This window comes from Ambystoma mexicanum, chromosome 13, assembly GCF_040938575.1.
Source record: "Ambystoma mexicanum isolate Mex_15411 chromosome 13, UKY_AmexF1_1, whole genome shotgun sequence".
Taxonomy (NCBI): domain Eukaryota; kingdom Metazoa; phylum Chordata; class Amphibia; order Caudata; family Ambystomatidae; genus Ambystoma; species Ambystoma mexicanum.
In genome coordinates, this window is record NC_090938.1 from 660,098,190 (window position 1) to 660,125,986 (window position 27,797).

Consider the following 27,797-nt stretch of genomic DNA (forward strand, 5'->3'; position numbering starts at 1 on the left):
TGCCCCCATGACATAGGCTAGGTAGCAGGCACTCAGGAAATTTCCCACTATTAGAGCTGACTGGCCTCTCAGCTGTGGGACCGGGAGGATCTGTGGACCCCTGGGCCGTGAGGCCGGTAGCTCGCCGAGCCTCAGTGCCCTGGCTGGTGACAGGGTCTAGTTGACCCCTCCCACTTAGTTGATACCCAGGGAAAGAATCACCCTTGCATGGTGCCTTCGAGAAAAGAATACCTACCTTGGCTTTTGTCTTCCTGCGCACATTCTCCTTGATCTGCACCGACGGAGATCTGGAAAACAGCTCCCTCCACATAGCAAGCAAGAATGGATTAAAGAAAAATAGGGACAGAGATCCAAGGGGAAGATTGAAGAAAACAAGTGGAAATAGGAGGAGAAAAAAGGGCCTCAACCACCATGCAGGTGAAGCAGGTCCACTGCCGCCGACGCAGAAAAGAGGACTGGGGTGTGGTGCAGGAGAGCAGAGTCAAGGGAGCCCATGCTCCCAGGCCATGCCCCGGCACGCGACAAAATTTAAGGGGGGGGTCAAGACTAGTTTTGTTCCTGTACCTAGTGAGGGATGCCATATACATGCAGTATGGACAAAGGAGGACGGGACGCAGGAGAGTATTTTAAAACAAACTTCACCGAAAATATAGATTAGATGGGGGGTTGGGTTTGGGTTTTAAGGTGGGGGATGTGGAGGAGCGGGGGTCTTCCTGACATTCATTTGTAGTGCAATTTCCAAACACGACACATTGAATTCCATTTTTTAATGCAGTTGAAACTAAATCCTGTTCATTCTGCATGATTCATAAGTCAAATAGAATATTTTTAGGGCGTGGGCCGATCAGATTCATATGCAATATTTATCTGCTTAGGAATAATAATAATAATACAGATACCATGATTAAGAAGTAATAAGTTACTTACCTGTTCTCCAGCATTGGTATCCTTCAATAGATTCACATTCATTTTGAATATTCCCCATCGTTAGGCTGGTAAAACTCTAACATTAAGCAGTTTAATCGAAAAACAAGTAACTTCATTCACTTTAGTGGTTTCTTCATGTTTTGGGTCATTTACTCTTCAGCCAACAGGAAGCGCCTCCTTTAGCAGTACCCCTGGAAGCCATCTTTTGAATCATATAGTGCACGTAACAATGCAAAGGTGAGCCACATGTGAAATAGCTGGGAGGGTCGCATGTGAACCCATAAACGACAACAAAGATGGAAAACAGGAGTTACAGGTAAGCAACGGATTCCTTCTCCAGCATTATATGTTTTAGATTCATGTGCTGTTTGAACAGATTCGAAAGCAATCAAACGCATGAATATGCACATATATTTCAGGAGGAAGGAGAAAGATGGCTACCCTTATACTAACAGGATACTAAGGACTGATTATCCAAACCTGGATTAGTGTACAGAATCCCTTTTGATGCTGGAGAACTTGGAGAAGGTGTGCGTAAAGCCCCCCATGTGGCCACTCTGCTGAAATCTCATAGCAGTACTCCTGCCAAAAGAACACATGGTAGACCAGACAACTCTCGTAAAATGTGCACATGGCCGACCAGGAAGGGGCCTGTGAGTAGGTTGATGACAGAAAGCAATACAAGGAGAGCCACACATTAAAAAGCAGTAGAAAGTCCCCTTCTGTACTAGCAGGCACAAAGGCAACAACCAGTTGCAACAATTTTCGAAAAAAACTTGGTACTCACAACATTTAACTTGAGCACCCCCATGACATCTAGAAAGTGAAGAGAGCATTTAGCAAGTGACATCAGACCTGAAGAAAACAGGCAGGACTAATGGCCCGGGAAAAGACAAATACACCTTAGGCAGAAACTTAGTATTTGTCCGATTGAGGATCTTGTTTTTGTGGAAACTGAGGAAATGTGGTTGTGCGGAAAGCACCTGAATTTCACCTACTCTCCTGGCTGAGGTGATAAGCACTAGAAACAGTGTCTTTCAGAAGACCAACTTAGTGCTGACCATATGCATCAGCTCGAATGGGGCACCCATCAATCTGGAACGAACGATCTGAGACAGCCCTTACATAAATACTTTCAACCTATTGTGACAGGGACAGGGTCATGACCCTGTTGCTGGGAACAGATCCCCCAAACCCCCAATCAACCAGCGGCAAGGGGCATCTGTCCCAGATTGTGGAAGTATGAGGGAGGGAGGGAGGGAGGGATGGAGGGAGGGAGGGAGGGAGGGAGGGGTGGGGGGGCAGGAATCCCAACTTCCTGAAAAATCACCCTATGCTGAAGAAACTTCAACACGAGTACCACTCATGTTGTCTCAATGCCTCCCAATGCAGTCGATCACTGCAATTCTTGTTGCAGGACCACTACACCCAGAATCGCCTCGGCGAGCCACAGGAAAAACCCAAACTGAAATCTACCAACGGGGAAAACGGTGCGAGCACCAAGACACAGTAGCTTAAACGACAGCCTAACTAAACACCCCCCCCCACAGAAAACCACAACAATCATCATTAAAGATCATCATTAAAGCAGAAAATCTACTTTCCAGCAACCCGTCACGGCAGGAAACCATCTGAAGAGGATTCTAGAACTGTCAGCTTCAGGGATGGCTGCCTGAAGGCTGAGCTCCTGCACCTGGACTGAATCCCTACTCTACATTGTGATGGCTGAACCAACTTCACCTGATACAAAACAACCAGCAAAGAGGCAGAAGGGGACTGGTGAGAAATCTTCAGATGAGAGTTGATAAAATTCTGGACATGCCCACAAAGCTGACTTTGGATGTAAATGAGATCAAGGATAAGATGTCCAGTGCAGGAGAGATACTTTGAACTCACTTCAAATTTTAACAGAGTGGAGTCTCATTTGACTGATGTGGATAGCACAGTGGAAAGGATGGGAAACCAAATCAAAGATTTACAATCAAAAAATGAGAGATTGTTTCTGAAGCTTTCTGAGCAGGAACATTTTTCTAGGCGGAACAATGTGAGGGTGACTGGCCTTCCTGAGGACTTGGGGAGGGGAAACCCCTTGAATTTATTGAGAGAGTTTTGGTTTCTGTCCTCAAACTGGATCCCAAGATGCACCTAGAATTGGAGAGGGCCCACAGGAGTTTAGGAACCAAGCCAGCTCAAGGCCAGCGATCCAGACATTTTGTGGTCCTGCGCTTTCCAACCAAAGAAATGGTGTTGAGGAAAGCCCGTGAATTACGCGACCTGACATGGAATCGCCACAGAGTGATGATATTTGGGGACCTCAGTCGAGATGTCTTGGATAAAAGGAGAGAATTCAATACAGCCAAAGACAAAGCAAGACTGAAGAACCTCAAATATTACATGGTTTACCCTGCCATCTTCAGGGTAATCAAGGATGGCAGGTTGTTCTCCTTCAATGACAGCAAGGGGGCTGAGGCTTTTTTGAGTGACCTGGAAGGGACTGAAAACAGTAATGATCCTGAGCAACCTATGGAGGCCATGGAGGCTACTGTGTCTGCTTCACAGAGAGTAATGCCAGCCAAAAAGAAGAGATAGACAAACTGGATGCTTAGAAAAGCGGTGGAGTTTTTATGTGTTAATGTTTAAACATTGGTTAATTTGTTTTTTTTTTATTTTTATCCAATTGTCACCCACTTGCCATTATTTGGATTTAACGATCGTTAAATCAGTTGAAATGGATGTTTTCGTTTGAGAATGCAGTCACGGGCCATTAGAGGAAAGGCCATAGTACTTTTGACGCTCCCACGCGTCGTTCCACGTCACGGAGACGTGATTAATGGATGCCGGCGATTGTTACGGAGGATATGCGTGTGAATGGAGGACGCTGTGCTAGGAGGGTAGGCTGGCGGTAGGTGTAACAGTTAGCACTAATGAGCATTTAGTGCTCTGAATGTCCGCGTGCTCTGACTGGGCGGGACCGAGTTTCTTCCCTCTTCTCCCTTCCCTATCCTGCCTCCGGAGACGCCCGTACGCGGCTCTCTAGCTGCAACCGTGTCTCCCGCCTGCACGCATCTACAGTTTGGGATTGCGTAACCGGCTTCCTTGATCCCTGCCTCCAATTGTTCTGTCCTGACAGCTTGCTCTGCCCACGATGGTCTACAGACACTGCCCAGATGTTTGGCGTTTGGAGCAGCGGTTGAAGCCTGCTTGGGATATCGCTCGAAAATCGCTGCAGTAAGACCCACGGTTGCTTTTCTTCATTTTGTGGTTACTTTTGCCTAACAATAAGACGCTAGGATCTCAAACCAAATTCAGTGCAAGCTGTTAAGTGGACTGTGGTGGCTGGGGCAGAGATTAACAACGCGCTCATGGAGACTTGCAGCATCTCCCCCTTTAACGCTGCATTAACATTCATTATGCAGCATCTCCCCCTTTAACGCTGCATTAACATTCATTATAACAAACAGTAACCTTATCTGACTTGATTGCTTTTATCTTGTATAATTACCTATTGGGTCAGGTTTGAACATTGGAAACTTGGTGACTGCGGCCTTGAAGGATCATATTGGAGGGCATGGAATGAGATGTGTTAAAAGCATGAACAGGGGAAGTGCAAAACTTTGCTGGCGTACACTATTGGCCTCAGTTACATGCGGGTGTTTTCTTCTGTGGCTGCGCACCTGACTGGATCAAAAATTGGACATAGATACCTTCCTGCCTTGTGTGGTTCATGCACAGTATCACTTCTCTTAGTGTACACAGTGCTGGAAATTCCATAACCGGCTGATTGTTCATATGTTCACAGCACGCGAAATGCATATCTGAAATGGAGTGTTTAATACTGTTATGGCTTCAAGAGAACATGGTGGGTCATGGGAATCCCTTTATTCTGATGGCAGCTGGGTGGGTAATGGTATGGTAGATTAATTTGTTTCGGGTTCACTTCATGGTTGTGTGTTCATCGAACTGCATTTATGGTGGACACTGTAATTTCGTATACCCTTCATGAGGTGGCCTATGTACCTGTCTGGGGGTGGAGGAGGGTAACCATGGTTGTACATAGTTATTATGGAAGGTGGGGGTGGGGTGGGCGTCTTGTGACTTCAATGGTTTAGTTGACTCTCTGTGGACCATGCTATGCCTGGGCTGAGAATATTCTTCAGTTGTGGATTCTGAGATGACATTTGGTCTCACGTGGGTATTCAGCCTGACGGTATACAGTGTCTCTCACTGATTTGTACTAGTGGATGTCTGGCATCATAAGCGTGGTTATTCACCTATTGTCTATTATTTAATATGGGTAGTTGGGTTAATGGGATTGCAAGGACGAATTCTATATGTTCTATGCTATTGGGGTGGTTACTGGGCCACGCACTTTGGAATTGATGTAGCGGGTTTGATTGGGTTAGTACTTTTAATGGGAGGTTGGTGGGTTACTTTGATCTCCATGCTATTCTGGGGCTCTTGTGGATAGTGTTAGGGGTTATAGGGGTGGAATATTTGTTATGATTGTCACTGTATATGCATTGGGTGTGGATTCTGGGGTGGTTGCAGTTCGAGACATTGATGTTTTTGTAAATAACTGCACTCAACATCACCTTACAGTTTTGCAGGGTGTGTCATTTGTTTTGCTATTGTGTGTTAATGGGTTTGCGATGTCTGTGTTTGTTTTATATTGTTTTGTGTTGTTCTGTAGTGTTTGCATACTTCAGTTTGCTTGCTCCCCTTTAGTTTTCTGGTTTGGATGTGTCCTAGATCAATATGATTGGTCAATATGGTTGGTTTTGGTTTGAGTTCACATGTCGTTGGGTGATTTGAGAATATGTACCTGGAATGTTAAGGGCCTGAATATTCCGAGGAAGGAAGTGCTGAACAAACTGAGGAGGGAAAAGGCAGATATTGCCCTCATCCAGGAAACTCATTTGTTGAATGAGTCAGTGCATTTACTCCGAAATAGATTGTTTACCAAGACCTTTTTTAACTGCTATGGTTCTAAATCAAGAGGGGTGGGTGTACTGCTGCGCAAAGGCCTAATGTTTCAGGTGGAAAAAGTTGTGATGGATGATGAGGGGAGGATACTTCTTATTGATGTCACATATGAGGGTAAGTTGGTCACAATTGGTTCTGTTTATGGTCCGTGTAGTAGTAGTGGCCCTTTTCTTAGGATACTGTCGACGCTATTGAGGGAGATGAGAGGGGAACATGTAATTTTAGGAGGTGATTTCAATAGTGTGATTGACAGAAAAATGGACCGTTCGGCGCAATGTAGATTTACTGCTGGGAACACTAGTAGATCCTTTAAAGAATTTGTGGATAATCAGGATTTAATTGACGCTTGGAGATTTTTTAACCCTGAAGTGAGAGAGTTCTCCTTTTACTCACCGGTACATGACTCTCATTCAAGGATTGATTATTTTCTAATTTCTGATCGGTTGGCTGAGGGTTTGCGAGAGGTAACTATAAAAGAGGAGTATTTCAGATCATTCACTGATTATGATGCAGTTGAGTATGGGACAGAAAAGGTCAGGGTTTACTAGGTGGCGACTTAAAACTCATATTTTACAAGAACAGGGGGTTGCTGATTCTCTGGACAATTTCACAAGGAATTACTTTGATATTAATGTTGGGTCTGCAACTGATGTCATGGTCTGGGAAAGCTTTAAGGCGACTGTGAGGGGGGAACTGATGAATATTACATCCCGGGTGCGGAAAAAAACCTTGGTGGAGATTCAGAAGCTGGAAAGGAAACTGGAGAAAGTGCAGAAGGATTTTGCGGTGTCCAAGCGACCTGAGGATAAGTTGTTGGTTGGGCGGTTCAAGGACTTACTTAAACAAAAAATGGATGCCCAATATGAGAAGGGTATGTTTTTTATGAAGCAAAAGTTTTGGGAACAAGGTGACAAAAGTGGGAAACTGTTGGCGAATAGGTTACGGGGCATATCGGATGCTTCTTTTATCCAAAAACTGGTCGATGACAATGGTGTTCATGTTAGTAAGAAGGATGAGATATGTAGTGGTTTTCGGACGTTTTATGAAACTTTGTATCAAGAAGACCAGTTTCCGTGCCAGGTACACATGGACTCCTTTTTTGATAAAATTATTATGCCAAATTTGAGTGCGGACCAAGCTGTGATGATGGATAGCCCTATTGAGGAAGAGGAAGTGTCAGTGGCTATTGGTCAGCTCAATAAGGGTAAATAACCGGGGATAGATGGTCTTCCGGTAGAGTTTTACCAGACACTGAGTGGGGTTCTTGTACCGTTCCTGTGCAATCTATATAATGCTTTTATGCGGGATGGTTTACTTTGTCCCACTATGAAGGAAGCTTGTGTAATTGTTATCCCGAAGCCGGGGAAAGATGGTAAGAGATGCGAGAATTATAGGCCGATCTCGCTCCTGAATGTGGATCTAAAAATTTTCAGCAGGATTCTGACTAATAGGCTGAATATGTGCATGGGCAAACTGATCAGTGGATCACAGGTTGGTTTCATCAGAGGCCGATACGGTTATGACCATATTAGGACGTTGATAGATTTGATGGGTCTACCCAAGACGAAGACCAGGGACACCTTGTTATTTATGGATGCGGAAAAGGCTTTTGACAGGGTCAATTGTTCCTTCCTTTATAACACCCTTAAGAGGATGGGATTTGGGGACGTGTTTATTAGGACCATCAGGGCATTGAATTCTAATATTAGTGCGAAGGTGTGGGTCAATGGGGTTATGTCCTCCTCGTTCTTGTTATCTAGGGGAACTAGGCAGGGTTGTCCGTTGTCTCCGTATCTGTTCAATCTGGCCTTGGAACCTCTCATCCTATACTTAAAACAAGAGCAGGGCCTTCGGGGGCTTAGATTTGGAGATAAGGAGATGAAAGTGGTATGCTACTCTGATGACATGACAGTTATATTGTCTAACCCGGCTGAGGGATGCGTACTACTTAGATGTTTGATGAGGTGGGATGTTTATCGGGCCATAGGATCAATTGGGGGAAGACTGTAGCCTTTCCTTTGGATGTTAGTGTCCCGCGTGATGTCTTGGATTCTTGGGACTGTCGCTGGGAGGTGGGAACAATGAAATACTTGGGTATACATTTAGTTCGGGATTTGAAAAGGATGACTGCTTTCAACGTGTCAAGGATACTGGAGGTAATTAAAAGGGATATATTGAAATGGGGCCGACTGCAGTTGGGAATTTGGGCCAAGGTTAATGCCGTTAAAATGGTACTTTTGCCGAAGGTTCTTTACATCATACAGTCCATCCCCTTGAAGTTTACGAGAAAAGTTGTTGCTCCTGTTGATAAAGTCTTTTGGGATTTTCTTTGGGGAGAAGGCAAGCGGCCTAAAATTCCTAAATTTATTTTGAATGGTCCAGTAAAAGATGGAGGATTTGGATTCCCGAATTTGATGAATTATTGCACAGGTTTTCTCTTGAAAAAAATTGACCCCATATTTTTCTGAGGTTCATGAATATGTTCCCAATTGGTATATAATTGAGTTACCAGTTTTTGCCTTATGCGCTGAGAGACCTCTATTCAATGTCTAAATTGCCTGCCTCAGTACAGAAGCTGCCCACAATGGGTGCGACTAGGGAAGCGGTGCTGCGCTTTTTGGACTTTGGAGGTGGGAATGATGGGTTGCACTATGATGCGTCTTTATGGCAAAATGCATGTTTGCAATTAGAGAATAGGCCCTTATGCTGGAAGAGTTGGATAGGTAAGGGCATACTTAGGGTCCGTGATGTATGGCATAATGGTGACATGATCTCCTTTGAACAGCTGAGAACATCCTTTGGTATTGGAGCTAGAGAAAGAAATCGTTATGAGGCCTTAAAGATGCTCTTGACTGAAAGGACAGGGATGTTAGATGGGGGCATGAATGAGACCTGCATTGTGTGAACTTCTCCGTTCTGCATCATATGGAGTTTCGACTTATCTTAAGTTGATGCCGGCGGATGAGGTTGATGTGAGAGCATGGGATAAACTTCGTTAGACCTGGGCGGATGATCTTGGGGCGGATATCTCGGTTCTGGAATGGATGTATTTGCTTCATGTAGGAGTGCAGGCAAAGATGGACTTGCAGCTGTGTTATATTAGGCAAAGGGTCCTCTTTAGAATATATTGGACTCTGTCCAAGATGGCCAGATTGGGTCTTTCGGACACTGATTCATGTTGGGGTTGTGGATGTGGTGTGGGCTCTTTGATACATATGTTGTGGACGTGCCCAAGAGTTTCCGACTTCTGGACTGGGGTATTGGATAGACTGGACCTTGTATTGGAAGAGAAACTTCCTCGCGCCTTCCTTTCAATCATTTTGTTATCCAACAGGGGTAGAGGAGACAGAGCTAGGGTCTGTATGGAATAGATTAATAAAGGGTTGATTTTGGCAATGAAACAAATCCTACGGGTCTGGAAGTCAAGGAAAAAACCAGGTGTGGATGGGTGGTTATCAGATATGCAGGTCTTGTCGAACTTTGATAAAGTTATGCTCCTTGGACAAGGTAGAGAAGGTCGTTATTCTCGACTTTGGGGACCCTTTAATGACCTATTTGGCTGAAGGTTGGGTTCCAAACCTGGGAGGATAATCCCTTACTTGGGTTGGGGATACTTTGATACTTCTGGTGATGGGGGGCTGTTTTGTTGTGCGTTTTTGTTTCTTGTTGTTTTGTCTTATTGGTTGAGTGTCAGGGATTTTTGTTCAAATTGTATTTGTTTTTTACAAATATCATTGATGTCCATGTATTCAGTATTATTTTGTTTATTTCTGAGGTTCTTTTAGACATTGCAATCTGAACACGATACGATGTACTGGAGATTGTTTTTGTCATGATCTCTGCTTCCAAAAGGTCAGGGTTTTCCCAACTCCCTTGGAAGCAGATACATAACCCAGGTTCCGAGTGCCAACCAGTCCCAATTGGGACCTTTTGGACCCAGTCCTGGCGCCAGTGGCACCAGGCTCATAAATATGCCCAGTACCAGCGCTGGAAGCGCCGGGCTCATAATGCTTGGGTGGACATACCTGCAGCAGACCATGCTGCTTACTTGCCTGCCAGTTGAGCCTCTGATCCTCTTCTGTTTGGAACTACTTTTCCTGTTGGGTGGGGCAGGAGCCACTCCCTAGATTCAGAACACTGGAACTCTTCTGGAAAGCAGGAACTCTTTTCTTACCTAGGCGTGGCTGTGGAAGGAGACACCTAAGCACTACAGGAGGCTATTTAAACCACACCCGATGGATGAATCTTGCTTTGCGTTATTCTGCATCCTCTGCAGCAGAACGCTCATTGTGTCTTCTGCATCTGATTCTGGGCCTAAGGAAAAAGGCTTACCATCCTGAATCCAGTCTTCAGCAACACCTATAAAGACAAGAAAGAACAGGTTAGCATTACGGTCTTCAGTGACAGCTCTTCACTTACCTGGTCCATCGGCTGTCACCAACGCCTCGCGCTGCATTCCGGCATCTGAAAGACAAAGGCTTACCTACTCTTCGTGCGCCCCGGAGGTCTTCACAATGCATTGCGGCATCTGAAAGACAAAAGCTTACCAACTCTTCGCATGCTCCGGAGGCCTTCGGCGCTGCATCCCGCATCTGAAAGACAAAACAAGGTGCGTTTAAAGACATTGGGGAACTTTAATACTCACGTGCCATTACTCCTTCCCACATCTAACCCAGTGGGTATTCCGGCACCCTGCAGCCGCTCCGAACTTGTACCTGCAAAATAAAAAGACAGTTAGAGCGCATCGTGAAGCAGGCAACAAGCGCTTACTTACGTGCTTCCAGGCGCTTCTATTCATCACACGGGCTCCATCTTCAACTCACTTCAGCCCGTCATCCGCCATCGCCGGAACCCTGCAAAACAAGAAACATCATTACTAAAGACTTTAAAGATATTAGAATTACTCGAAACTTACCGTTCGTGCAGTAAACGACGGACAGCAGTCCTCTGAAGTCAAGAGGCCTGCTCCCCTTATCCAGTGAAGAAACTGGTTACAGCACCCTGCCCCGAGGCAGATGGAGAGCACGGCGTTCACTTACCTAAGACATCTTACCCTTCGAGTCGTTACACATCACCTTTGAAGATACGGTATACGCCCAGTCAAAACCGGCGCCTCTAAGGGAATCAGGTGAGCGTTACAGTTTTTCTTTGTTGTTAAAAATTTTAAATAAAGTGATTAAAAAAAAAAAAGGAAACCATCTGAAATTGTTGCTAAAACCACGCCGGAAGAGAGGTAGGGGCAAGAAAGTGGTCTTCAAAGCCATTCACCTGTTTACCGCACCTGGGGAAAAGACATATGCTCTGCAACCAGTGGGAGGGCGAGAAAGACACTAAATGACCAGCCCTGCACTTTAAAAAGTGCATCACAGATCTAAAAGGAGACATCAGAGGTAGTGTGTGCAGTGTACAGGCGAAGCCAGAGGAGGAGCTGGAGGAGGACCAAGAGACCAGGCAGAGGAAGGATGGCATGAGGGTGCTGGAGAGTTGGTGACAGTGCTTTGAAAAAGGTGAGGAATTTGAGAGTGGTATCAGTGGTGTATAGGAAGTGTGAGAAACCAGAAGGCGCCTCACCCTCTAGTCCCTGGGGCTCTCTCTCAGTTGGCCAGGCCACAGCCATCGCCTTTGGATCCAGACCCTGGGGGTGGACCAGTGCGGAAGGATCACCTAGGTGAGGGGTATTCAGGGAGTGGCACACCTGATGGCAAGACGCTGTGCCCCCCCATAACACCTTTAGTCCATCCTACCAGGTAGGATACACTAACTCCCCCACTGCCCCCTTCCCCTACACATACACTTTCATGCAGACAACCCGCACTGGGAGAAAACAGACTCATACCTGAGCATTTTACCAGACATGTCCCACTACTATGGTCAGGCAATTACTGTTAACAACTCACACCTGACTTCCATTAAGCTTCCCCACACAGATAAAAGGCGCAGCACAAGAGCACACTCTGAGCGAGGATAAGCACACAAAGGAACGACTGACTCCCACCCTGACACAGCCCTCTCCACTCTGCTATATCTGATACCCTTGATATCCTTGCCCCTGTCATGAGAATCTGCCTGAAGCCCAAAGCCAAATATAACTCCTGGTACGACTCGGATCTCGTCACCCTTAAACGTAAGTGCAGGGTGGCAGAGAGGAAATGGCACGCTTCATGTTCATCCTCTGACAAACTCGCCTGCCGCCTGCTCCAAAGGCAATACCGGCTCTCCGTTCTCACTAAGAAGAGAGCCCTTATCCAAGCCTGAATCGCTGCGGCACCTAACAATTCGGCCGAACTCTTGAAAATCTGCAAGGAGCTGGCCAACCCTGCTGCAGTCTCCACCTCTCCTTTCCCCTCCCAGGCCCTCTGCACGGCACTGGCCTCTCACTTCATTTCAAAAACTCAGGACATCCTGTCCTCACTCTCCTCCTATCACCTCCCCCATCCTCTATTCCCTGCTCTCCCTCTGGCCCTTCTGCAGCCGCCCCTCCTCCCTCCTTCTCTGCCTTTCCCTTTTTTTCTGCTGACGAGGTTTCAAGACAAGTCCGATCAATGAAAGTCTCGTCAATACAGGTCCACCCCCGTTCCTCCAAAACTATCAAGGACCACATCGACTCCCTGGCGCCTGCCCTGGCTGACTTCTGCAATCACTCCTTCACCTCTGGAGTCTTCCCATCCCCCCTCAAGCACTCCCTTGTGCACCCCCTTCTTAAGAAACCCTCTTCCGACCCCTCCTGCCCAGCTAACTATCGCCCAATCTCTATCACTCCCTTCCTGGGCAAGCTCCTGGAGAAACTGGCCATCTCCCAGCTTAATCTCCATGCTGAATGTGTTGGTAGTCTTCATGACCATCAGTCTGGCTTCAGAGCTGCCAGAAGCACGGAAACTGCTCTCCTGAACATCCGTGAGGACCTGCTCTCAAACCTTGACTCTAACACTCCTTGTGTTCTCATTTTGCTCGACCTCTCTTCTGCCTTTGACACTGTCAACCACACCATCCTGCTCAACCGTCTCCGTGATAACCTGGGTATCACAGGTCAGGCTCTGGCGTGGCTGACCTCCTTCCTCTCCAATCGACCCTCCCAGGTCCAACTGGGTTCCTTTCTCTCCGACATCTTTTTCTCTACCTGTGGTGTCCCCCAGGGATCTAATCTCTCCCCCTGGCTGTTCAACCAGTACCTGGCACTTCTTGCTCACCGCATCGCCGCTCTCTGTCCCAACTTTCAGTGCTATGCGGATGATACCCAGCTAATTTTCAGGCTACCCTCGGCCTCCTCTTCCCCTTCCCTCATCTCTGACTGTCTTTCTGCTATCCAGGAATGGTGTGCCGCCAACGACCTCTGCCTTAATGCCAGTAAGACTGAGATTCTACTTATCGGCACACCCACTCCCTCCTTCCCTGCAGCTCTCTGGCCGGCCTCCCTTGGCCCTCTTGCTGCTCCAACCTGCAAGGCAAAAAACCTCAGGGTCATCTTCGACTCCACACTCTCTTTCTCTCCTCACATATCCGACTTCTCTAAGAAGTCGCACTACCAGCTACACCTCCTCAGAGGTATCCTTTTCCTCTCCTTCCCCCAGAAGCTCACGGTCTCCAGAGCCCTGGTTCTCTCGAAACTGGACTACTGTAACAGCCTCTATCTAAATCTTTCTGCCTCTACTCTCCGTCCTTTGCAACTCATTCAGAACAGGACTGCGAGACTTGTCCTTGGCCTCAAGCCCAAGGACCGTATCTCTCCAGGACTGAAATCGCTACACTGGCTCCCAGTGGCTGCGAGGATGAAGTTCAAAACCCTCTGCATTGTCCACAAGGCCTTCTGGGCTTGAGGCCTCAATACCTTCAACTCGCTCTTCCTAAATATCTTCCTTCGAGCTCTTCGCTCATCCACCTCCAACTACCTCAGGGTCAGCCGCTTCTCCAAGCAACGAGCTGGGGGTAGATCTCTCTCCGCAGCAGGGGCCTCCCTCTGGAACAGCCTTCCTGCCTCCATGAAACTTATGGAGAACCATCTCCGGTTCCGGAAGCACCTCAATACCTTCCTCTTTGCCTCCGCTTTCTCTCCCTCTCTCCCCTGCTAAAATCACTGAACCTGCACTGAATCTGCAACTGGCCACTCACCGATCTCGGTCCTTGGCCAAGCCAGTCTTCCCTGCACTGCCTACCTGCACTACGGGACTGTCTCTGTATCCTACAGCCCCTTCTCCCAGCACTTACCCTGCACTTGCCACCAGCTGGCCCTATTACCTATCTTGTATTCTACTAACCATGTACTGCACTTCCCCTCTCCCCTTCCCCTTGCACTTTTCCCAGTCCCCCTACCCTTGCACTTGCACGACCTGAATGACACCTGGCCTAGTAGGATCGTTGTCTGTTCTCCCCTTGTCCCCCCGCCTCGTCGCGCCTTGAAACACTTGTGTATAGGCGCGTTACAAATGCCATATCATATCATATATCATATCAGTGTTTTCCAGACGGCATCTGAACGAGGGGAAAAAGGCGGCAAACCGAGAAGGGAAAATGACAGGGATACCCTTGACCTTTCCGCTGAAAAAGCATTACTTTCCAGAAACATTTGGATTAAAAGGCGTAAGGCCAGGAAACCAGACTGAAGAATCCTGCATTGTGTGTCGGAGATACCCACGGCCCTCCTGCATGACTGGCCAAGTCGGAGAGAAGGAGCAGCCACTGTGGTACCGTCCCTAGCTCCAGGATCAAAGAAGCGTCAGAGAGATCAACACAGCCGATGAGTTGGGGAGACCGATGAAAGACCTATCTGTGTTGAAGTCAAGGTTGCAAGCAGCAACATTGTATGAAGAGCACAAGAGCGAAGATTATTAATGAAATGATGAAAGACGCAAGTAAAGCTCAAATGCCGATGGATGTTTGAACTTTAATATGAATCAGAGAAGGGAAGGTACGAGACAAAGTAAGAGTGGTCCTGCACCACGGGTGTGCTCAATCGAACGTCTCTGTCTGATGCACCGATCCAAGAAGTGGCAGAAACAAAAGCAATAAAGTGAAAATTATAGATTAAGTGAATTTAAGTAGTCGGCAATGGTTTAAGAAAAATCCATCGACAAGTCGAAAGACTTAATTTTAATTAAAAAAAGAAAGCAAAAAGTGAGTTTATAAGGTCTGAGAGCCTGCTTGAGGGAGACCCCTGGTCCAAGCCCGATCGAGGGAGACCAATTGTGAATATTGTGTTTAAGGAGGTCCGAGCCAGACAGAGGGAGACCCATGGTGAACAGTAAACCAGAGAACGTGTGAATGTGAAAATCCTGACGAGAAAGGAACTTTGCTACTTGTTTGTTACGCCAGGCACTCTGCACTAAGACTTATTGGGAAAGAGACTTTGGTGCAGAAGGCCCAGATACATATGTTTTGAACTGCATCCTCGTGGCAGAGAAGCTTGTGTGCCACCTTGTCCAGTGCTGAAAACGTGGGGAAGGGAAGTTAACTGCTCAACTATCTGGGCATATTGTTTCTTGAACACTTTTCTTTTGCACACATTTTCCCACTCCATTTGATTTGATTATTTATATAGCGCCCCTAACCCTCAGGTATCTGGGCGCATTTCCATACAGATCAGATAAGATAATCAGAGAATAAGATGTGTACATCATATAGATATAAAGGTTTAACACAAATTACAGGTTAGAAAATATATATACAGGTACAGCGTGATGAGTTTTAATATTTAATGACAGATTGGGGAGTGAGGCATGCATTTAAGGTGACGATTCCTGAGTGAAGAGACAGATTTTTGAGTTTTACCTAAAGCGAGGGAACGAAGGTTCTGCTCTTAAGGCTAAGGGCATGGAGGGCCATAGTTTAGTTGCTAGGACAGGGAAGCTGCTGCCACCCGATTTCTGTAGCTTAAATCTGGGGATCCTGAGGCTGTGCTGTTACTATGACCTGGTAGGTCTAGGTCTATCGGATTGGTTTCTATAGAATTTGCATTTCAGATATTTAGGTGCCGAGTTAGACAAGCATTTATGGTTGAGAGCCAAGGTTTTGAACGTGATTCTCTCCTTAACTGAGAGCCATTGGGAGTTGCATCTGGTCGAAGATATGTGATGAGTTCTTGCTATATTTAGGTTAGTTCTGAGTGCATTGTTTTGCAATATTTGTAATTTGTTTAGACTGCGTTTGTTGATGCCTAGGTATAGTGCATTTCAATCATTTTAGATTAGATGAGCGCTCTAGCTAGTGTAATGCATCTTGTTGACAGGATTGGTTGGCAGGCATTTATTAATTTACAGGTATAAGCTGTAGCACAGGCTGTCGCATTCACTTGTCTAGTCAATGTCAGTGAGGAGTCAAGGTAAAACCCCAGTGTTTTCACTTCACTAGACACCTTTATATTTGTGGCATCAATATTGAATGATTTAAATTGAATGTCTAGTTTATTTAGTCTAGACCGAGATCCAATTAGGAGTAATTGCGTCTTATCATTGAGGCATAGGCCATGTGTGGTAAATTTTATTCAGAAGTTTGGTGTCCACACCATAGTCACCAGTGATGGGGATGAATATTTCGGTGTTATCTGCATAGCTGGTGTAAGTGAAACCCAAATAATCAAGGTCATCAAAAAGTGGCTCTGTGAAAATATTGTAGAGCGTCAGTGAGATGCAGGATCACTGTGGTACTCCACAGGTGACCGGCGCTGGGTCAGCCGACACATTGGGTGCGAATACTCTTGTAGTTCTATTGTCAAGGAAGGCTTGTATCTAGGCAGTTGCTTTGTCAGAGAAACAAGCAGATGCTGTTATGCGATTACACAGGACTGCATGGTTGACTAGATCGAAGGCGGCCGATAAGTTTAACAAGAGGAGTAGAGCAAGGTTTCCTTAATCTTTTAAGGGGTCAATCTGGGTTTTCAGGTCTAATAGTGCCGTTTCGGTGCTATGTCTTGGTCTAAACCCTGATTGACGAAGGCTGAAAAGATTGTTAGTTTGTAAATGAGCCTGTAGCTATAGGTAGGCTGCGTTATGTAAGATTTTCAGCAGGAATGGTACTGTGGTAATTGGTCTGTAATTCGTGGGTATGTCTGGATCTAGGTTTTTTTTTTTTTAAACTAGTGGTAGGACCCAAGCATCTTTAAGATTAGATCGGACCATGCTGGTTTCAAATTACGTGTTTATAATAGTAATAATGAAAGGTGCAAAGTTTCTTGCTGCCGCTTTAATAATCGTTGCAGGGCAGATGTCCCTCTGGCACCTGGATAGTTCGAGGCTAGTTATGTTTTCTACCTCATTAGTGGAGAGAGGGGTGAATTTGAATGGGCTGCATGGTTTTGCAAGTGAGGTTCCAGGCACGAGCATATGTGAGTCGAGGGAGATGCAACTTTTTTTGTTTCTATTTTTGTTTGTATGAGCGTTATTTTGTCAGATAAAGCTTTTTGTATATTAGTACACCATGTTTCAGGTGGAGGTGTAGGAGACTCTAGGTCTCTCAGGCTGGTAAATAGTTCTCTTGTGCCTTATTTAGCATTGTCGATTCTCTTGTTGCAGGTGTCACTTTTAGCTTGGATAATTGCCAGTTTGTAGAAATTAGACTCTTTTAGGAATGTTTCTTTGTTTGGTACTGAAGGGTGGTTTTTTCAATAAGGTTTCAGCACTTCTTTTATTGTTACGTAAGGTTTTGAGGCTAGACGAAAACCTGTTACGCTCACCTGGTCTCTGCGGAGGCGTTGGGGCACGGTTGCAGCCCTCCCTGAAATTTAATCACCCCCTTCAGGCGTCTCACTCAGAAAAGTTGTGAGCGGTGGTACGTGGTGATACTGCTCCTGCTTGGAGATAACAGTGTGTGAGTGTGCCAATCTGATTGTTGTACCTCTCGAACCCTTCACCCCAAAGTACGGTTTCTGTGAGCATACGCTGGCCCATAAAGCTCACCTGTGAATTATGGAAGATAAGCTCTCCGTCCTGCTACGTCTGGCAGGGGCGCATCAAATGGGATCTAGTTCCTTCACTGATCCCTGATAACGATTAGTCCAGTCCAGCTCAGACTATGCTTCTCCTTATGATTGGTAAGTCTTTGAGCTCTTGTGATGCTGTTCGTTCCATTTAATGTCTTTATATGTTGCTCCCATTTATGCCCACAATAATGTCTCTTCTGTTTTCTTCCCTTTGATGGACATGCGGCCTCAATGCAGCTGCGAGACGCGGCCGGATGGAAGATGGATGCTACCGCAATGTTCAACCGCAGGTAAGTGATGGTTTAAGGAAAGGCGCGAAGTATGGCGAAGCACAACCTTGAACTGACTTTTTTCGATGTCTAACCTTGTCTTCTGTTTTTCCTTGTAGGCGCTTCTGTCAACGATGGAGCGCGTCATGCTGCGGAGCCAAGATGAAGATTTCGGTGTTTCGGAAAGTGTAAAGATGAATACTTGGTTCGCCGAAGAGATGTACATGTAAGAACTGCTTCCCCCAGTTGGTAAGTATGCTGGCAGGAAGCAGGATCTTCAAAAGGTAAGTCTGACCCCAGACGACGGCGACCGTTACGCTGCTTGCAGATGCAGAATAACGCGAATCGTCTCTCTTGAGGATCGGGGCAGCTTATATAGCTGAGATCGTGGGAACGACCATTAAGGTACCAGCTTACCAGCCACACCCTGCCACTCCCAGAGAGTGAGCACGTGCAAAGGCAATCCATTAGCAGCCACACCCAAGAATACACTTGGGGCTGCTTAATGGATGGAATGTTCCAGGTTAATGCATTTTGCTTAATGGATGGAATGTTCAAAGTTAATGCATCTGAAGTGCTATGTCCATAATACAAGCTTTTTGGTGTTAAATAGATGTTCTTTTTTACTTTTGTTCATGAGCCTCGCGCCAAAGGGGCCAGGACAGTGTCCACCCAGGTCTCCTGTGAATGCGACCCCTGCATGCCTGTGCCCCTGACTTCATGACCATGACAGAACCAAGAATTTAGGTGAGCGTGGTTTTGCTTTGCACATTTGCAGCAGTGCTACAGTATCGATAGCTTTGCGTAAGGTTAGGTTGTAAAGCTCTATTAGAGTTGAGGTGTCTGAGTAGGTAGTAGGGTGATTGAGGATGGGTTGTATCAAGGGCAAAAATGTCTACTGTGATATTTTTGTTATTCCTGGTTGGAGCCGGAGGTGCTAGGGCGTTAAGTAGGAGAGGTTGAATGCTGTTCTGTAAAGTAAAAGATACAATATAGTGGTCTGAACAGGCGCAGCGTACATTAGAGAGAATATCGGTGTTGCAGTTTAAGTCTGCAATCCAGTCTAATATTCTCCCTTTATTATGCGTTGGGTTGGTAGCACGATGGGTGAAGCCTAGTTCTGTGATTGAATTAGCAAAGCAAGTAGCATTGTCATCAGTTATATCTAGGAAGCCTAAATTAAGGTCACCAAGTAGTAGGATTTGTGAACTTGGTTTGGTATTGGCGAGATATCTTCCTTTCGAAGGTTGATAATGGACCTGGGGGTCTGTACACAAGGGGGATTTTTACTGTCAATGATGCTGAGAGTGGTAGTTTAATACATAGGAGTTCGGCTGAAGTGATAGGATGATTGGGTAGGGCTCTTACACCAAGTTGGGTCTGGGCAATGAAGGCGACTCCACCTCCTCTACAGGATACTCTATCTGTTCTAATGATGGTATAGTTATCTGGTATAGCTAATGTGAGCGCTGGACCTGCAGCGGCGTGTAGCCATGTCTCGATTATAGCTAGGAAGTTAAGCTTGTTCGAAGTTATAAGATCAGCAAAGTCTAAGGCATGACCTGTCAAGGATCTTGCAGTGATGAGAGCTCCCATGATGGGTTTGGTCATGTTATTAGAGCTACTTAAAGGTAATGTGTTGTTGGTTAAGGGGGTAGAGGGATTCTTCTTGATCAATTTGCGCGTCTTTCTCCTAGTGGGCAGAGACTTGGTATAGGCTGTACTGCTACAACCAGATTAGGGTATGTGGGTCTGTCTGGTCTGAATCTCAATCCTAGTTTAAGGTTCCTGATTTTAGCAGGACATGGTTGGTTAGGAGTAGGTTGGGAAGTAGAACACTGGATCCACTTGAGAGGTCTGAGAAGGTTGGCATTATTTACTGATGTCATAGCAAAGGAGTGTTTAGTAGGTTGTAATAACCATGGTGGTACGAATTTTGTGGGTGCTACGGTATTCGGATGGGGGAGAGATGTGTGCATGGTGAGAGATGCTGACTAGGTGCTAGGTGGACGGGGTAGGACATTGATGGGTCGCAGGGGTAAAGCTAATTTTTAGCCATAGCTTCCGAGGCATGAAGGAGCATTATAAACAGTAAGTCAGCCCTGACAGCCGGCAGGAAACCCGTAGGTGTGAGGTAGTTCTGGAACATGACTAGCAAGCTTATGTCAGTAAAATGTGGGTCAATAATAGATATTAGCATTGACTTTCAAAAATGGGCAAATAGGGATTTAGAACATTAGGGAGCAATTAGCATACAAAAGTAACATTTAGAGCATTAGTGAGCATTTAGCATATAGAGCATTAGGAGTAGTTTGGCAATTCAGCATTAATATGCATAGGTTGAAAATTTCACAATAGGTAGGCGGCAAAAAGCAGGTTAGATATCTCACAATTTCTCACACCAGGTAGGTGGAAGATATATGGCAGATTAGGGAAGCTGAATCGAGGCCTCAACCGGTATTGGCTGCAGTTGCGGAGTATGCATGAGGACACGTAGGATCACGGTATTGAAAGGAAGGCATAGGTAGTGTCTAACAGTTAGCATTTAAAGAGCACACAGCTTAAGCATTTCAAAGTAGGCAATGGGTAAGTAGTGTGACTTTGCTAGGTACATATGTCTGGTTGAGAACAACAAGTTACTTACCAACTGGTAACATTCTTTCGATTGGATGTTCCTACAACGTATTCCTCGTCTTAGATGTATTCCATCCAGCTTTGCTGCTATTTGGATTTTTTTTTCGGCAGAGGGCGCTGTGCGCCGATGTCATCGAGTCAATGGTCCCTCGAAGGCCTCCGTCGAGGTTGACGTTATCGGGCATATAAGTAAAACACGCGGCGCCCGTTGGACTCAGTTCTGTTTTTCCTTTTTCACCTTTGATTTTGTACTGTGTAGATTGTGCCGGCAGACAGGTATCAGCCTTGCGAGAGTTGAGTTGGCAATAACCCGGAAAAATCTACAGAGGGGTAGGCTGGGAGGGCGATGAGGGATACGTTGGAGGAACATCCAATCGAAAGAACGGTACCAGTTGGTAAGTAAGTTGTTCTTCAAGTGGATTGTGTCCTCCAACGTATTCCTCATCTTAGATAGACTCCCAAAGCAGTATGGATAATTTCTCTAGATTTTTCAATGCCATTAGATGGCTGAATTTAGTACTGCTTTACCAAAATTAATTTCCTTGGACTGGGAAGCATCCAGACTATAGAATTTTGAAAAGGTGTGCAGTGAAGACCAAGTTGCTGCTTCACAAATGGACCTTGTTGGAACACCTCTTTGAAGGACTGTCGAAGAGGCGATGCCTCTGGTGGAATGAGCCCTTAACCCTTCTGGTGGGTCTTTTTGTGCTAATCTGTAGCATTCTGAAATGCAAAGCACAAATCCAGCGTGATATTGTCCGTTTTGTCACCGATTGACCCAATTTCCTTCCGCTGTAGCCGATAAACAGTTGGTTGTCCACTCTAAGCTTGGAAAGCCTAGAGATGTAAACGCTTAAAGCTCTTCTTGGATCCAACCTGTGTAATCTTTCCTCCTCCTTAGTAGGATGAGGTGGAGAATAGAATGCAGGTAAAACAATTTTCTGACTTAAATGAAAATCAGATACTACTTTAGGCAAAAATGAGAGTTTAACCCTCAACACAACTCTGTCCTTCTGGGCCTGTGTTCCAGAAGACAGTGCCTGCAATTCGCTCACTCTCCTTGCAGATGTTAAAGCAACTAGGAAAGCAGTTTTCCATCTCAGTAATCTTAATGGACAAGTTTTCAAAGGCTCAAAAGGAGCACACATTAAGAATTTTAGAACCAGATTGAGATCCCAAATTGGCACTTGGAATCGGTAAGGAGGAAACACATTAGTGAGTCCTTTTAAGAATTGCACTACCAAAGGAATTTTGAAATAGGAGCATTCTTCCGACGAGCGCTTGAAGATGGAAAGCGCTGCAAGATAACCTTTAATGGTACCAACATTTAGACCTCTATGCGCTAGGGACAAGAGAAAGGACAGTACTTCCAGAATAGAACATAGAAAAGGATTGATATTCTTTTCTCTGCACCAGTTGGAAAACTTCCTCCAACGGCAACGGTATAGAGATATTGTTGCTGGCCTTCTTGCCGAAAGCAACACCTCCATGACGTCATCTGGAAGGTCCCAATCCTTGTATCTCAGGCTTTCAGATACCAAGTGTGAAGGTTGAGAGTTTTGACCTCTGGATGGAGAACCTGACCCTCCATTTGTGAGAGAAGGTCCTCTCTCTGAGGAAGACGTACTGGGGGACAGATGGACATGTCTAGAAGGTCCGAGTACCACGTTCTCCTGGCCCAATCCGGGGCAATTAGCATCATGCGGTTCCTGAACCGTCTCCGTCTCCTGATGACCTGAGGAATGACGAGAATCGGAAGGAACGCGTACAATAGTGGGAAATTCCACTCCACCACAAACGCATCTCCCAGGGCTCCTCTCGGTGGAAATTCCCTTGAGCAATACCTTTCGCACTTCCGGTTGATTCCAGTAGCAAATAGGTCTACTTGAGGGGTTCACCAAAGGGCAACGATCTCTTGAATGACTTCCTGAGCCAGTTCCCATTCGTGGGACACCATGCTCTGCCTGCTCAGAGCATCTGCTGTCATTCTCCTCCCCGGCTAGATGAACTGCCGTTAAAGAGATTCCTTCCTGAATTGCCCAATAACAGAGCTGCATTGCCTCTCTGCACAGAGGTAGTGACCCTACACCACCTCTTTTGTTTAGATAATGCATGGCCACTGTGTTGTCCGTCATTATCAGAACAGTTTTTCCCCTGACAGATGGCAGGAAAGCTTTCAGCGCTAGTCTGATTGCTCTCAGCTCTAAAAGGTTGATGTGTAGTTTGGACTCCGATGGAGACCAGTGACCGCCGATTGTCAGATCGTTGGCATGAGCTCCCCTCCCCATGAGGGAGGCGTCAGTCACTACTGTGATCTCTGGCCATGGTTGCCAAAAAAGTTCTCCTTTTAGGATGTTCTCTGTACAAGTCCACCACAGAAGATCTTGTTGAACCTTGTTCGGAATCTGGAGAAGAACCGTCATTTGACCTGAGAACTGGGACCACTGAGTCTTTAGAGCCCATTTAAGGGATCTCTTCCTCAAATGTGCCTCTGGCACCAGGAAGATGAAGGATGCCATGAGGCCGAGCAACCTTAAGAAGTCATAGGCCAGGAGATTTTGGGCATTTTGGAATTTGGAAACCATCTGAAGAATGTCTTGAGCCCTCGACTTGGGAGGCAAGCTCTTTCCCAAGGATGTGTCTAATACAGCTCCTATGTACTGGAGCTGTTGGGAAGGTGTCATTTGAGACTTCTTGAAAGTTAGGGAGAAGCCCAGTCTGTGGAGGAAGTGGCAGGTGACTTTCAGATGATCCAGTGCTTGTTCGGCAGAACGTGTCCTGATCAACCAATCATCCAGGTAGGGGTAGACGTGAATCCCCCCCTCTCCTGAGGTGCGCTGCCACCACTACCATTAACTTGGTGAAAACCCTCGGGCGGAGGTCAATCGAAATGGCAGGACTCGAAACTGATAGTGTGAGTCGCCAACTACGAACCTCAGGTATTTTCTGTGCTTGAGATGAATCGGCACATGAAAATAAGCATCCTGGAGGTCCAATGACACCAACCAGTCCTGAAGTTGAAGGGCCTGAAGGAGCTGAGAAAGGTTAACCATCTTGAACTTGTCCTTCCCAAGGAACTTGTTCAAGTTTCTTAAGTCCAAGATGCGTCTCAGTCCTCCATCCTTTTTGGGGATCAAGAAATACGGGGAGTACCATCCCTTGTTCTTCTCCGCTGCAGGTAATGGTTCTATAGCACCTTTCACCAGCAGGGTTAGAACTTCCTGCTGTAGGAGCGGGTCTGAAAACTTCAAAGGGTGTCTCCCTGGTGGATTGCTTTGAGGTTGCATTACAAAAGGAAGGCAGTAACCTTGGGCTATTATTTCTAGAGCCCAAACATCTGAAGTAATGGCTCGCCATTCTTGCAGATGCTGTGACAGCCTGCCTCCTACAGGTGTTTTGTGATGCAAGTCCTCAAAGTGGTTTTGTGGCGGTTGTTGCAGCCGCTGATGGCAAAGAGGCTGCAGCTGGAGCTGGCTTTGCACGTTTTACTCGTCCACCGCGAGTGGCCATTCTCTGGTCCCTTTGACTGGCCATTCCTCTTGCCTTTCCATATGAGGAGTAGTAACGATAGGATCGTCCCCTCCACGATTGTCCTGGCGCACGAAAAGGCTGAGGTTGCCCAATAGCAGCCCCTAAAGATTTGGCAGCTGCTTTTGAGGTCTGCAACCTTTCAAGGCTCTCGTCAGCCTTGCTGCCAAAAAGGTGAGACCCATCAAAGGGCATGTTCAGAAGGCGGTTCTGTACGTCCCGTGCGAAACCAGACTTCCGTAACCACACAAATCTGCACATTACCATGCTAGTGCCCATGGACCTCCTTACACTATCCGCAGTGTTCAATCCAGATTGAAGGGATTCCTGCATGGCTTCCTTTCCATTTCTAACGATGGCTAGGAACCCTTTCCTTTCGTCCCCTTCTGGTATGTGCTCCGCCGCCATTGCGATGTGCTCCCACAGAGTGTACGAAAACATATGGAGTTGGCAGATTTTAAAGCCATACTCCCAGCTGAAAATACCTTCCGTGTCCAGCCATCCACACGCTTATCGTCCCTGTCTGGAGGGATAGAAGGGTACGCAAGTTTGTTAGAAGCTGTGGCTGCCTGTATTCCCAGACTCTCGGGAGTGGGATGTTTGGACAGATAGCCGGGCTCACTACTAGCAGGGCGGTATTTTGAGGTGAGGGATTTATTTACCAGAGGAATAGAATCCAGAGTTTACCAATTCTTGGCCACCCTATTTTGCAGGGCTACATGAAAGGGTAGTACTGGGTCTTCGGTGGGACCATGGTCCAATATATCTGTGAAATCATCCTGGATGAATTGGGTTGATGGTCTAGCCCATCATAAGTAATCTACTACCTTTGTCATTAACTGACGTTATGATGGACTGGCATGCTCTCCTGGTTCTGGCCTGCCAAAGTCATTTTCAGGAGATGTGTCAATGCCACTTGCATTGTGTAATGATTCCACCGAGTCCCTCATTCTGCTTTCTTCTGAAATCGGGCATTCTGGGACATTTGGGGTGCCATATTCTAGCCCAAAAGGTACATTCTCCTCATCAGATCTTTCCTGTTCCTCAAAAATTGAGGTCAGGGATTTGAAAAACTCCTTCCTAGGGAGAGGCTTGAAAACCTTCTCTGGGAGAGGAGGAGGAAGAAGAGGTGTATTACAGGGCTTGTAACCCTGTCTTTCCCTTTTTCTGGCTGGCCTGGCTTGAGCCTTTGGCGCCGAGGTCTTCGGGGTCGACGTCGACAAAGGCGTCGAAATAGTGGTCGTCGACAGAGCCTGCTTCGTGGGCGTCGAGGCGCTCTTCGAAGATTTGTCCTTCGAGCTGCGTTGGGTCTCGGACCGCATCGGTGACCTCGATCGGTCGACTCGAGTGGTCCTTTTCGCTTGGCGTACTGGAAGGTTCTCTATCCTTCCTTTTTCGATCACCCGTGCTCAAAGGCGGGCAAGTGTCGGAGCGATGATGCTCCCAGCCGGCAGCCGAAGAAGGCGCAGACCGAGGCTTCGCTTTCTCAAACACCTCCATCATTTTGACCCTGAACGCATCCCACTCTTCGGAGGACAAATGTTTCTTGGGGCATTTCATCCTTTTTGGGGACTCGTCTGAGGACGAGGTGGAGGGGGACCTGTGGCGTTGTTTCTTCGATTTTTTCCTCAAAGACGACGAGCGATGGGAATCGCTTCAGGTCCTGGACCGATGACTTTCGCATCGAGGAGATTTCTCCTCACAGGACCTCGAATCGACGCTAGAGGCTTTAAGGTCGGGTTTGCGACCTACCTGTAGTTTTCCCCTCCTTTCTCGCAAGGCCTTCCCCGTCATTGCCCGACACTTCGTACAGGCCTCCATGTCGTGGCCTTCTCCGAGGCACTACAAACACTCTAGGTGCGTGTCTGTGATCGACATTTTTGAACCGCACAACTAGCATTTTTTGAAGCCCGATCTCGGGGTCGTGGTCGGCATCGATGACGATGACATATTTGTTTATTTACTATCTTCACAGAACTCGAGGCGCGCTGAATCTCCGAAGCAACGTATTCTGCGGAAAATCGGAACTGAGGCAAACAGGCGCCGCGCATGCTACTTATATACCCGATGACGTCACCCTCAACGGAGGCCTTCGAGGGACCATCGACTCAACATCGACGCACGGCGCCCTCTGCCGAAAAAAATTCCGAAGAGCAGGAAAGCTGGATGGAATACATCTAAGATGACACAATCCACTCGAATGCAAGGAGTTGGGAGCGAAGTTTCAGAGCAAATCATGCAGCACAAAGGTTTCATACAGCAGAAGTAGTTCGGAGCAGGTGGTGATATGACACCTCAGTGTACGTTTTACGGGGTCGTTTGCAGGCACATTAAAAGTTTAGAACATAGTAGAAACTTATGTCAAGGTAGAAGTCGAAGATGTTTTACTGTGCATGGCGATGTAGACAGTAGGCATTGTATATGAGCGAGAGGAGGGATGGTGTGGATCCAGGTCATTAGGTTATGAACTGTAACAATAAGTGGATTGCTCTTGCTACGAAGCGATTGGTATAAGCAAGTATGTTCCGAAATAAAGGGGCTCGAGACAGTGACAGTTGATAATGGTCAGAGCAGACTGGTGTGGAGAACAGGGACCCCACAGGGAAATGGAACTGTGGCTTTGTAACCAACACAGTTCAGACGGCTACGCTATGTAGTAGAGGTCGCCACTCGTTATAGTCACATGCAGAGGCTCACGTCAGACAAAGGGGAGTAGCGTGCAGATACAGTGTATATGAGCAGATAGGTAGCTGCTGTGTATAGTACAGTTAGGTTAATAAGGGCATCTAGGAAGGCGCTTACCAGGGTCACGATGCAGGGATAAATTCGAATGTTTGTGGACAGGCTTGGCTAGAGGGTCCTCCCAGGTCCAACAGGCTCAGGAAAGGGCCTTATACTGGGGCCTTCGATGATGGGCCGGCTTCCGCATGCTGGTGGCTGTCTATTGGCTAAGCAGGCAGCGCATGGAGACGTTGCCTAGCAACTGTAATCAGAGGAACGCTAGTCAGAGGCCTCCGTGGATGGCGGTCATTATACAAGGCCAAATGCACATGAATCAGGGGGAACAGTGAGTACACAGCGAGGATAAGGAACAAGTTACTTACCTGTAACTGTTGTTCTCCAGCATGGGTCTGGCATGGATTCACATGCTCATGAATATACCCTGTCGTCAGGCTGGGAATCCTCGGTAAAGAAAAATCATTATCAGTTTCGTTTCTAACCTGTCTTTCGTAGTAGTAACCAATCACTGATCTCTGCGTCATACTGACCACAGCCAATGACTGTCCTCTCCCTAAGCCCCGCCTCTGGCAGCCATCCTCACATTTGGTAGCACGTGAAGAGGCAGTATGACCAAGTGAAGAGCCGCAGAGGCGTAGGCGGGAGGGTTCGCATGTGAATCCATGCCAGACTCATGCTGGAGAACAACAGTTACAGGTAAGTAACTTGTTCCTTCTCCAGCATGGGGTCTGGCATGGATTCACATGCTCATGAATAAATGAATACGTAGCAGTACACACATGCACAACCACGGGAGGTGGCAACAGGCT

At 46.7% G+C, this 27,797-nt stretch overlaps 1 protein-coding gene across 1 annotated transcript in view; it reads right to left on the reverse strand.

The window, feature by feature from the left end:
• Positions 1-27,797, reverse strand: part of NPEPPS (aminopeptidase puromycin sensitive) — a 1,690,513-nt gene that overhangs the window by 924,937 nt on the left and 737,779 nt on the right. The gene's annotated exons all lie outside the window — the stretch shown is intronic.